General features: G+C 42.7%; 1 long non-coding RNA gene across 1 annotated transcript; it reads right to left on the reverse strand.

Annotated features, from left to right (window-relative positions):
- Positions 1-463: 463 nt before the first annotated feature.
- Positions 464-5,102, reverse strand: LOC116224094. Its single transcript, XR_004165425.2, has 3 exons — positions 4,464-5,102; positions 3,976-4,089; positions 464-1,842 (listed from the first exon to the last, which is right to left on the reverse strand). It is a non-coding gene; the product is annotated as an uncharacterized LOC116224094 (long non-coding RNA).
- Positions 5,103-12,065: the final 6,963 nt, after the last annotated feature.

Raw genomic sequence — 12,065 nt, forward strand, 5'->3', positions numbered from 1 at the left:
CACTGACACGCTGAGTGTGAATGAATGGCTCCATCAGTGAACGACCTCCAGGTCATCAGCATTACACCAGCCCCAGGGGACTCCTTCATCAGTTGGCCTAGTCAACGGATGCACTGCCCTTGACGATCAGGCTGTTCATTGCTGAATGATGGCACGCCGTCTCCACGTCCTGAACAGTCGCTTCTTTGTGCAGAGGGGAATTTTCCAATGTAACACGTCTCTGCATGGAACTGCAATTCATTCTGACCACAGAGAGCGTGTGGCTGATGGTGAGTACGACATGTCTGTACTATGGTGAGGATCAAGGAGGTAATTGGATCACATATCAGTGGGGACGTGTATGTCCCCAGTGCTACAAAGTAAAGACATTGGGCAATGGGCATCAAAACATCCATCTAGCTTACATAAAACCAGTGCCAAAAACAATCATACACAACATTAGTGTAAGTTCTAAGACTGCTGCTGTAAGAGCATATATGTGAAGGATTTTAATATACAAGTATAATGCATATGTATACCTCACTGTGGACAGAGCCCTGACCTTTTTATGAAATCATTCCAGAGAAATGAAAAAGAGAAAGTTGTGAATTAGTCCTGAGAGTTGTATGTCCGTTTTGTGTGTGAGAGAGAGAGAAAAGATCATGGCAGTGTGTTTGTGTGTAGCACAGTGTGTGACCCCAGCATGACGCCACTGTAAAACTGTAAAACCATAAGACACACACAGACACATCTTTCCCCTTTACAAAATGAGCAGGAGCAAGCCGGAGAGCTGCAGGAGGAAGAGAAGGGGTGAACGAGTACAGGAGCGTGACAGGCAACGTCGTGAGGACCAGCCAGAGTGACTCGATGAATAAATGATGGGGAGAGTGGTGACAGTGAGACAGGGGTCTTGAACGTGAACAGCTGAACAGACAGACAGACAGACAGACAGACAGACAGACAGATAGTGTGAGAGGCCGGCAGACAGACAGACAGAGCTCTCCGGGTTGCGGCTCCAGACCGAACAGCCTGCTGAGCTTCTATGTCCCACACGTGCCATGCTAGCTTTCACTGCTACTCAAGCAACCCTGGCAGGAGACAGGGGAAGTATGTTAGTGAAAGGTAGCACTACTACTGCCCGTGGCCAGAGCAAGCGTGATTTTCCAATACTGTGCTGAGTGCTGTTACGGTAATGCTAGCTCAGCCTCAGACTGAATGCTTTATAATACTGCAATGCTGCAATATTCATGAGAGTGAGAGCAGCGTTAGATCTAGCAGTGTAGAATTTGGCAGCTGTTCCAGTGTTTTTCTAGAAGCTGATTCACTGACACAAACATCAACTAAGGCCCCTCCATATTCTAGTGCTGACATGTTCAGGTGCCCTGCTGTTTCTGATCTATTGTCCATTTTGTAGAACATATTGTGTTCTATTCTCTACCGTCAGTTTTTCATAAATTCTATTGTAGTCCGCCACAGACTGCTCATTCGAATTTCATATGAGGCTATTTGTTAAGCAGCTATGGGGATCCCCTGTCTCAGTAGCCTCTAACTACACCTTAACCTTAACATAAACAAATACAGCCTCTAATGAAACAATTAAATGTTCTCATAAATGAATAAAAACAAAAGCATCAAGCACCCCTGGAACATTACAGTGCATGATCCACCAGAAGTGAAAGCTGTTCTTGTTCCCATAATGCAGCCCAACCAGGCGAGTGCACACCAGCACTAACGAACCCCACAGGCTCGGTACAACAGAGAGGACACTGGGATTCCTCCTGGAGGTACGGTCGCCGCGGTCACAGCCAGTGACGTGCCAGAGCCAAGAAAAAGGAGGAGCCAGGAGCCTGTGTTCCAAAAGACCTGGAGACACAGAGAGAGAGGGAGAGAGGGAGAGAGAGAGAGAGAGAGAGGGAGACACAGAGAGAGAGGGATAGAGGGTGGGAGGGGGGGGTTTTGAGAGGAAATGCATGTTAGATGAAGGAATGATTTAATGTCAATGGATGGAAAATCCAACAGACAGTACAGAGGTGTCTATGTCCATACAGCAAGGAAATTTGCTCACTAAGAATCATGACTGCATTTCCCAAAAGCAATTGTTGTGTGTGATGACCATCTCCACTGAGAGAGAGAGAGAGAGAGAGAGAGAGAGAGAGAGAGAGAGAGAGAGAGAGAGAGCAAAATCATAGTGTGTCCATCATTTAACGATGGTCATGGCACAACGGTGCGAAACGCAGCGCGTATTACTCTGCATTTGGATGGATGTAGCGATACCGGTGTCTAAGTGTGTTTCTCCTTGCTCTCAGTTTGTCATCAGACATCAGCCCGGCGAGAGTGACAAACTGCCCACTACCATCTGTTCCAGCATAAGGCTCGATTGCTTGATTACAGATATCTCCCTGTCTCTGGGCAGTATCTATGCGTACGGAAAACCTGAGAGCCCATCGTGACAGGACAGAGAGAAAGGGACGTCATTGATTTGTCACTCCTATGGCACATTCCTCTCTCTCTCTCTCCCTTTCTCTCTCTCCCTCTCATCTCTGAACTCATTTTCATAATCTTATATTAGCCTTTGCATCGTGCTGACAGAGGCATTATATAAGAGCCTGTGTCTTCATGAATGAATGTGCTGAATGTGTGTGTTTGTGCGTGTGTGTGTGGGGGGGGGGGGGATGTGTGTGTGTGTGTTTGTGTTTGTGTATGTGTGTGAGAGAGAGAGAGAGAGAGAGAGACTGTACAAGCCCGTAACGCCCTTGTCTCTGTGTATATTAGACATCTCTATGTTTTTTTGCTGTATTACTATTCCAGGCAGGTTTCGTGGGCGGTAGTGTTAGCGCTTGTTGCTGTGTTATATTGCTCAATAATTGATCAGTAGTGGATGGTTTCAGATCACAGCTCAATTTGATTTACATTAAAGAGGTGGTAGATGCTACGTTCACACTGCAAGCCTTAGTCCTCATTTTGGATTTATTATTTGTTGGATTTATTGCACACATCCAACGTTTTTGTTTCAGATTATGTTTGAAATGTTGCCAATATTAGATTCCAGTGTGAACTGCTGATGGTCCTGAACTGACCCGCACACGCAAAAGAACAATAACAAAGATGTCGCGTGTAGCACGTAGCACGCAGTCGTGCAGAAGTAAACATCGAGGCCACTGGAGCCAGAGTTTATGGTTTCGTTTGTCAAGTGATGTGCAGTGGTGGCCAGTGCATTTGTGAGCAGATGACAGTGAGGCAGAGGATGAGGAGAAAGGAAACCACATTTTGAATTATGGCTTTTTGTTGGCACAATGGCGGCTACTATGGAGGTGTGTGTGAACTACCGCCATCGCATCAGTCTTCAAAACATTTTAGATCTGTAATTTGTGCTGTTCACACTGAAAAAAACCACAATAGGCCACTTTTGCCTGCAGTCTGAACGTAGCCTTGGACTGAAGGTATGGGCTCATTGATCATTCATCCAAAAGAGAGAGAGAGAGAGAGACATGGAGAGAGAAAGAGAGAGAGAGAGAAAGAGAGAGATGGAGAGATAGAAAGAGAGAGAGAGATGGAGAGAGAAAGACAAAGAGAGAGAGAGAGAGATGGAGAGAGAGAGAGAAAGAGAGAGAGAGAGAGAGAGAGAAAAAGAGAGAGAGTTAGTGTGTGTGTGCAAATTTGCCTTGATTAATAACTTGAAAGTACTCCATCAAAAGCCTTCTTAAGATGATGACATATAAACGGTGTATATTATGTTGCTAATCTAGGCATACCTGAGTTTATCATGTATAGGACAACATGTATCTGAACATGTACTGTATCAGAAACTATATCATCAAGCGACCTGTTATATGAAGTGAGACCTGTGCCTTGCGAGTCCACTGTCAACAAGTTCCCCCAAATTAGGCAGGTTTCAGAGCGCAGGTCATGTTGTCACACCAAAGGTCAAGTTGTCACATCAAAGGTCAACCTGACAGGGCTCATATGTTGATTCCAGTACATATTTAAACCGCTTACCTTGTGGAATTGAAATGACCATTGAGAGGATGAGATAGCCTGGAGTGCCCGGACAAGCAGCTCTCATTTTCACCATCCGAGCCAGGATTAGTCGGTAATCCAAGGACAAGGGGTCTGAAGATGGTGGTAATTGTAATTAATCTCAAACACATTTGTCTCCCTGCAAAGCAATCTCACGTTGGGTGTCCCTCCCTCTCTATCACACAGTGGTGTCCTTGTACACGACTCCTGCTTTAGTTGAATTACCCTCTAAATCTGTTTATTTTCTTTCAATCTGTACATAATAATGACACAAGTGTACTTTAGTTAGAGTAAAGGATGTGTTTCTGCTTTTTCTGTTGATTATTTTCAGAGATTATTTAGTGGTGATCTCAACCAACACTCTGATTTTTTTAGTCTTGTCATAAAATCAGTGCTGCCAGATATCTGTTTTTCTCTGGTATAAGCAACCTGTGTACGCTGATACCTTGTGTTGTTTAAGGACTGACCTACTGGTACACGTGGGTGTGAGATTCCGCATTGCGTTAAAATAGAGAATGGTCAGGCGCCGTCTGACGACGAGGAGGAAATTCATCAGGATTCAAAACAGGTCTAGGCTTCACGTGATGTCTTTAAATCATCCATCTTTGGGGAAAAACGAAAGGGGGGTGGGTCGTTTTCTTTTCATTTCCCTTTCTCCTGTCGTACGTGTCATGAATACTATTTTTGGATGAAACCACTTACACACTAGACGACAATAAACGAGTAAAGAAACGATTTTAATAACTTGACGTGACAGTCAATTTCAGAGCTGAAGCAATTTTTGCCATACATTATTGCCTCTCCTGTAAACATGTTTTGACGCGTATTGTAGCCGTTCACAAAGTGCACCCCTCTCAGTAGTTCTTTCATGGATTGGGTTACAGCGTCTCGGTTCAAAAATAGATTTTCTAATCCCTTCCGTGAAAATGGCGTTTGCTAAAAATAGCCACGAAAGAATGGGAGGCGAGCCCGTGGCTTGCATCCTCCTCCTCGGTCACTGCCAGCCACGCGGGGATTCCCTGAAGGTCTCTGTGATGGAGACACTCTGTGGCACAGAGTTTGATTAATGTTCCTGAGCACAGATTTGGTAGAACCCAGCTATTTAGGTGGCCAGATGATTTAATTTGACATATATTGTTATCGTAATGGTCGTCCACCGAAACGTAAATATTACGTAGTGGAGAGACTTGCTGGCTGGTCTATATATCTCCTTACTGCCTTTTTCTTACTGCCACATGTAGTCACGTATAGGCTGCAATAGTTTCCGTGCCGTTGGCACTCCTAAAATAGCCTCCATGAACACAATACCCAGTGTAGGACTTAGCATGCTATTTCTCATTGCGGTAAAATAAGCATTTTTAAATAAATCTTTGGATTTTTAAAAAAAACATCCTTTCTGTTTGTTTATGCACGTATGCACTAGTGTTCGTTTTATGTATATTAAGTCTTCACTTGTGGGTATGTTGATGGGAAAAGTTCTCAAACTTTTAATTTGTTAATCGATTCAACTTTGTCATTGTAATGAAGTTCACAGAGTGACTTCCTTTACTTTTCTTTGTAGGCATTCTCCACCCAATTCTTTCAACTAGCCTTGAGCTGAATTAGTAGACCTATTTATAACATTTGTCAGATTTATATTATCACTGCAAAATTGTGTTTTTGTGTCCTGGAGTAACAAGTTTTTAATTTAGTTGCATTAATGAGAGGAGTGGTGGTGTTTCTGATTCTCTGACCACCGAGGTTCCCCCTGGTGTTACTGTATCATCAGTTAAGAGTTACCAGTTTCGATGCCAGTCTTTACCTTTCTCCCGTCTTTGGTAATAGTCTGTAGTGTTCCCTTGGCATCCTCTCTTACACGTTATTCTTGTCATTCTCACACAATAGTCCTGCAAGTGAAGTCATTACTTTTGAATGAGGAGCCGGCCCCTTGAAAGCTATGGGATGTAACAGAGCCTGTGTATCACTCTGCTTAACCTCATGATTCATTCATCCATTCATTAATCCACTAATCTATTAATTTGTCTATCCATTCATTACTTCACCCACGCATCCATTTATCCATTCATTCATTTATTCATTAATTTATTCATAGTTCAGTTCAGCACTTCTAACACTCACAAGGTATTCCTGGGGAGCACCTATACAGTTGGACTATTCAAGAAAATGAGTAAGCAATCAGCAGTAATTGGTGAGATTTGTGGGTATGGGAGACAGTAAACTATAGGTCTGGAAAGATCCGGGGCATCTTGAAAATGTCATGATTTCAGGCAAGGCTCAGCACTCCCATAGGTTGTCAATGAATGTAAAAACGTGGTTTATCCTTGTCATTTAGGGGGGCTTTATTTGCTTCTGATTTTTTTTACTGTGGTTTCTACAAGCTACTTCTCAGAAAAGCAGTGCTGTGTATTGCGCCTTCAATGAGAAAGGAGAGTGCTATCACGTCTTCATTTCTACCAGAGATTTTCAGTGAGAAAAGACTGAATCAAATCTTTCTATATCAGGCCAGAACAGACTGCAGGCTTAGATACAAATTAGTCTGTTAGCTTGCTGTGCTCTCACAATGGACTCCTTGACCTTTTGACCTTCTGGTATTTATAGACCAGGTAAGGACCACAAGGACCATCCCAGGTGCCCTGTGCTATTCTCCAAGTGGTCTCAAAGACTACCTGTACAAATAGGTTCACTGCTCCAATTAAGTCGTTTCATCACAGAGATAAGAAAGCCAATGTTTCTATCAGGAGTAGTCTCTATTCAAGTTCGTGTAGAAAGCCAGAATGACCAAACTGCGGTTATGTACAATAGGGTCAGACCCTTTCCTGTATCTGGAAACACTCTGTGTGAATATGTTCTCCCTATGTGTATGTGTATGTGATTTATGTATGTTTGTCGGTGAGGTGTATAAGTGTATATGTGTATAAGCTACTGGATGACCTAAATTTCCCTCGGGATTAATAAAGTATCCATCTATCTATCTATATGTTACACCAAAATAATAATTTTTGTGGCTCTGCGCTTGTTCAGCTGTTTGTTTTGCAGGTTCTTCTTTTCTTTAACCATTTGCTTCAAAACAGATATGCACAGAACAATAACTTTGCGGATAACAATATCTTTGCACAGTTAATTTCTTTATTAAACATAATTGTATAAACATAAAGTTTCGTCATTTTAATATGCATTTTAATCATATTGTACAGATAATATACACCATTTTGTAAGTGAGGACAAATAAAAGGCCACATGTTAAAACTCACAACTAGTATTCAAACAGTGTTTTTTTATTGCGCATATATGTACATTTACAGCCCATACATATATACATACAGGTTAATAATATACTCTCTATGACAACATCATATGCTCATTTAGTTTTTGTTTTACACTGGTATACATTGAATCACACAGATACTTCGTCACCCTTTTTTTTAAGAAAAAAAAGCTAAAGAAATATCCCAGGTTAGGAACACAGGACAGAAGACACTATTGGAGATTTTGCTGATACCTGTTCAAAACACCCATTTTAATTTATGGTCTCTGCTCTTTTTTATTTTATTGTTTAATTAAATACAATACAAGTGATGGTTAATGACCAGATGCTGTAGCTGGACACACTGAGACAGTCACAGAGGCCTGTATGGAGCTGCGCCGGGGTTGGAGCCGGGGTTGGAGTTGGAGTTGGCCTGCTGATGGCGTTCACACACATAGGGGATGGAGCATTGCACAGTTCCTGTAGTTCCACAGTGTCACATGGGACTACAAATCTCCTCATCAGGACATTAATCATGGATGGCTCCCACTCTCTCTCTTTCTCTCTCTTTTTCTCTTTCTCTCTTGCTCTCTCTCTCTCACACACACAAACACACGCACTCACTTTAATGCATAGAATAAGAACACAGATTACCTATTCTCCTAAGATTAAATCTAACCTTGTACTTATAGTGTTATTTCTTTAATGAAGCTGTTTCTGAGTGAGCATGACTGTAATGAGCCATAAGCTGTCTCTACTGGAATCTGGCAGGGAGAGAGTATGACCAGTAAACCTGTAGCTTTCCCCCAATAGCTTTGATTTCTATGAGTTGGGTGATAATGTATTTGGTTTTGACACGTGAAAATACAGAATGATGAACTAATGCTGCTTGAAAATATCCTCCCTGTGAACCAAAACTGGAACCACTTTGATAGGATGACATCTTTCAGTACTTCTATCACTATAACTGGCTAAGCTAAAATGTCTGCTGGTGCACCGTGTTTTACACTAGGTGAATTAAGGCTCTGGGAGGTCACAAAGCAGACACAACACAGTAATTCACCTCAAGCGTGGCAAATGCTGTGGCACAGTCCAGTCACATGCAAGTCAATGAGAATGGAGAGAGCCAATGGCATGTGAGACGTTGCATGGCAAATTCCCACAGATGTCCAACCCATCTCCAATACACGTAATTAAGTCAGTGACTGGTACGCACTTGAACGGGGCTGAATACTGGGAGTGGTGACTTCAAAGCAAAGCACGCTCACAACCTCCAAAAGAGGATTTTTAAACACAGATTTTGGTACACATTTGACCTAAAGGATGTTTATTGTACAATCCTGGAAGACTTCGTTTCACATTCGTTAAGCGTTGCGTTCTGTGTCAGAGGAAATCCAGAGCATTCTCATTTCCTCACCTGAAATTAGAAATCTGTCTTTTGTGTTTGGTAGAACTGTGTTCTAGACTATTTATGTACTGTACATGCGTATTCCCAGGTTAGGTTCTGTACTCAATCTGGCTTAGAACAAATAGCTGAAAATGGATGAAATGCTGTGACACAACATGACCTGTAAGGCACTCATATAGGGGTTGGAGACACGGGTATTTCAAGAGTCTGCTACTCTCTTGTGCGCAAACCTAACCACTTCACCAATGATACATGCATTATTGCTTGCCGTACTGATCTACAAAACTATCCCTTCATTACATCTGTTGGCTATTGCTACTTGGTTATATGAGTATTTATCTTGCAGTTTCTTTCTGAAATGAATATAAAAATAGAATGCAGTGCATGGAGACATGTGATATGTGCGATGAAACGATACACTAGCTTATTCCCTCTTGATCTTGACAGAGCAAATGGTTAGCGCATGACAGGAGAGTATGGATAAATGCCACTTGAAATTAAACTGTTTTCAGTCTTGTCATCATCATCATCAGAAAATACCTATGAAAATATTTCGTTGTCACGGTTTGAGATTCACCTCTTCTATCATTTGGGTGACTGATGGGTGAGAAACTGAGGCTGAATTTACTGAAACGTTTAGGATGTGTGGATATTTGACCTATGATTACCTCTAAGACTTTAACTGTTCGGACACTTTTCGTGTTTTATTTTTGTCTCATACTTAATGTTGGGGCAGGTCTTTGCCAAACCTACACATAGTTTTCACTGATCATTGATTCTGTGTGCATCATTTTGAAGGTGACTGACACAGTTACTGATTTGGTCCCATTATGGCAGCCATCTGCCAGGGCAGCAAACTCCCCCCTGACATATGTCTAGGTGACGGCCCTGCAGCCTGTTACCCCAGCACTCTCCTGGCCTCTTCTGCACCCTAACACAGCTGCTCCTGCTCCGGCACACCTGTACGCTCACCCCCCTATCTATCTCCACCAGCAGTTTGCTCCCAATCCCCCTCTCAGCAGTCCATTGGGAAAGGGTTGGGAGGGGTGGGGAGGGGACTGACTGGTACTTGTGTGAATCAAGGTGTGAAATCCAGCACGGACCCCCCCCCCCCCCCCCCCCCCCCCCCCCAGGTCTAAAACTTCAATAGCCTCTCCTACCACCACCCCTACCTCCACCACCCCACCCCACCCCACCCAAATCAGTAGGGGTGCTGGGACCCAGGGGTGCGCTTGCAATGAGACCACCTGCCTACTCCTCTACAACTAGGTCAGCTAGCTAGCTGGTGGAGAGGCAGCATCGCTTCACAGCCGGCTAATCCAATTTCTCACCGTTTAAATATAAACCCTCACGAATGTTTCTGAAGATAGCGGGTGCCTAAAGCTTGGAGAACGGCTCCGTCAGAAACACCTAAGGCTCTTCAGATGGGTTCAGATACCTGCGGAGTACCCACAGCAGGAGAGCTAGGCAGGTTCTTAAGGGGCCTTTTTGTTCTGCTTCAAAAACAATGTGCCGACTCTATTTTTTATTTTGCCCCTTTTTTTCCCCCCTGAACGTTAAAGTAACACTAAGTGGGACACGTCTGAATAGTGTTGCACACGTGTCGTCAGAGCCCTAACCTACAACAGCTCCGCGTGTTACAGGCTCCAGACTGAAACGCTGAATGTTTACTTATCCGTTCCCGTTCGCACAGTAAGTAAGACGCTGAGGGCTGTAATAGCTTGCTGTACAGCAAGCTGTAATAGCTTGCTCATTGCTGCATAGCTGATTGCATACATTCAGTTTACATTGAAATTTCCCTAGAGTTAAATGCTAAACAGGGATATTCAATTGCGTAAACATTTCTTGAATGCGCTCAAGTCATTTAGGGAAGCAACATCAGTGGTGTGCAGCAGACAATTGGGTTAAGATGAGGAAGGAGGAGGGCGCAAGCAGTAGCCCCGACCATATACGGGCTTGAACGCCCACGGGGACACGGGTTCGAATCCGACCTGCTGTCGTTTCCCGATCCCTCTTCTATCCATCTCATTTCCTGTCCAAAAACCTTCACTGTCCTATCCGATAAAGGCCCAAATAAAAACAAATCTTTAAGATGAGGAAGGAGTGCGACATGAAGTAATGGTGCTGGCCATGACAAACACTGAGTGGTAAGCTTTGAGTAGCTGTTGGTTAGCTAGGAGGAAGGTAACCGAAGAGATTATTATTGTTCCAGTGCCTCAGTTGATGTAATTCTCTGTCTCAACTATCATAAACACACTTTCACACACACATACATACTCTTTTGCACGCATACGCACACAAACACACACACGCACGAACACACACACACACACACACTGAACGATGTGATTGCTCCTCCTTATGCATATTAGTGCACCACCACCACACCCTATACTCACATTCTTCACACACACCGTTTGAATCAGGCATTTACTTCCTCATTCCCACTGTCAGAATCCCATCAGAAAACCAGCTGACAAATGAAATGATGAAACTGATAACCAATCAAAAGATTTATTTATCAAAAATAGATCATAAATGAAAAGAAGAAATGTCCCAACTCAATGGCAATAATTAAAAAATTAATTAAAACAAAGAATCAAAGAACAACAATAAAATTAAACAAATGCATCACGCTTCCACAAGGAAGACCTCAGAATCAGTGATGATGAGGGTTTGAAATGGCTGTTTGGCGCAATTGTACTATTGCTTCAATGCTTTGCCTGTCAACTTTTCCTCTATGCTCACATGGTCATGAGTTGTGCAAGTCAGTGATAGACAGGGTCAGTGATGTTGACATGACCAGGACATTAATGCCTGGTCCAGCAAATAAGGATTTTACTTCAGTCCCAGTGACGGCCAAACCAGGGGCCAGGAAACCAGTGCTTTTTTACTTTTCAACAGGAAAGCTGTTTTGGGGCAGTTCTTTCGTGAGAATCTTGAACTGAATTGTTCTTGTACTTCAATTCTGATATTTTTAATTTTTTTTTAATCTTCATAAATTCTGCCACCTGTTTTCAATCTGTCGTCTAGATGTGATTCAGCTCCAAAAAGTAAAAGGGTCACAAGTTTCCTGAACCAGAAGAGGTTTCCCAAACATTATTGCAACTTCCCTCATAAATGTATATAAAAATACCACACACAGTAAGCACGGGCCTCTCGATGTCACTGAAACAATATAGTCTCACTGAAATACATCTATATGATATTCACTTCATGAAAAAATAAATAAACTTTTCGTTTTCATCTTGGGTATTGGCGTCTTCACCTACGCCTTCATCCTATTCTGTCTCTCTCTGCGCAGTCAAAGGTATTTTTGAGAAACATATTGCATATGAAAAGCACTGACTCTAATCAACCAATCAGAAATCATACAGACATCATCCTATAGTACCTCATACTCACAGTAAGGATATG

This window comes from Clupea harengus, chromosome 16 (genome assembly GCF_900700415.2).
Source record: "Clupea harengus chromosome 16, Ch_v2.0.2, whole genome shotgun sequence".
NCBI classification, from domain to species: domain Eukaryota; kingdom Metazoa; phylum Chordata; class Actinopteri; order Clupeiformes; family Clupeidae; genus Clupea; species Clupea harengus.